This window comes from Echinops telfairi, unplaced genomic scaffold, assembly GCF_000313985.2.
Source record: "Echinops telfairi isolate 266 unplaced genomic scaffold, ASM31398v2 ScPeMD7_7;HRSCAF=31, whole genome shotgun sequence".
NCBI lineage: Eukaryota > Metazoa > Chordata > Mammalia > Afrosoricida > Tenrecidae > Echinops > Echinops telfairi.
The window spans coordinates 12304175-12305530 of record NW_022103904.1 but is presented as its reverse complement, the minus strand read 5'-3'; positions in this window follow the sequence as shown (position 1 = coordinate 12305530).

Below are 1356 nucleotides of genomic sequence, written 5' to 3'. Positions count from 1 at the left end.
TCATTTTAAAGAGCAGGCACATTAGCGACCCGCCTATCAGCCAAACAACGTTGTAAAGTGGATTTTAGCAACTGTATTTATACTGGAATGTAACCCCTCATCATTTGATCTCCTTCTGAACCCAGTGTAAATTATTCTAAATTTTGTATATCTTCTGCTTTCTCGTAGATTGAGGTCTTTCTCTGTTTTTGTTTTTTTTGTTTTGTTTGTAATGGTCATTGTTGTTGAATCCTTGTTGGTTGTTGTGCCTTGTTTTGAATGTTTATCTTTATAGTGAAACCAGCAGGGGTGGATGCATGAAGGCAGTAGCTGGATTAGTAGTTGCCAGGATGAGAGGCACATGAAGGGAGAGGGTGGGGGAAATGTGGAGTCAACATCAATGTGTATATGAAGGAAGAAAAGGTTCCGTGTTGACGTTGGCAATGATTGCACAACCCTTCTGGATGTGGTTGGGCTTTTGGGTTGTATGATATGTTAATTATTGCTCACTGAAAGTTATAAATAAATACATAAATACTACCCACTTACCCTACCACCACCCCCAAAACTGACAAGAAAATAGAAAACACCAAAGTGACCGTCAAAATAAACTCTGAAATCTGCTCTTGAACACAAAGCAGCTAAAGTGAATGGAGCCAATTATGGAGAAAAAAGAACTAAGTAGAAAGTTCCAAAGAGCAGATTCAGAAGACAAAATAAATTATTATAATGAAATATGCAAAGATCCAGAGTTAGAAAGTTTATTTTTTTATGGTCCAATTTCTAAGTGTATTCTTTTAAAACACAATCTAATCATCAGAGTTATAAATTATGTAACAGCACATCCATCGAAAGGCAAGACACAAAGCTTCTGCATGATAAAAGTCTCCCAAAAGTACAAAAATACATGTTTATAAATATATAAAACTTAAAGTGACATATCTTTTTAACAAACATGGTTTTGTTCTCCAGAGAAGTATGCTTTGAGCCCCAACATTAAATCTTTGGTGAATATTCATAACCAGCTCAGTGAGGACATTGCCCACTGCCTAACATCTGTAGGACAGTTGGGGTATTTCTGTAGAACATTCATAATTTGAGTATTGTCTAGAAGCATCTACTGAAGTTCTTTCCATGGGCTTTGCTAATTCTAGCTGTTCTAAGTGTTCAAAAGCCTTCATGACAACAGGGTTCTCAAAATAATAAATGGAATGAGCCTTCCTTTGAACAAACTTCTGAAACTCATTGTAGACCATTTGAAAATTAAAGGGCTCCTCTATGTAGATATTATTTAAATGTTTCATTACTATTATAAGAAACATTTCCAAGACTGACAAGCCATGCACAATATTTGCTTTAGAGTCCTTGCTACACAGC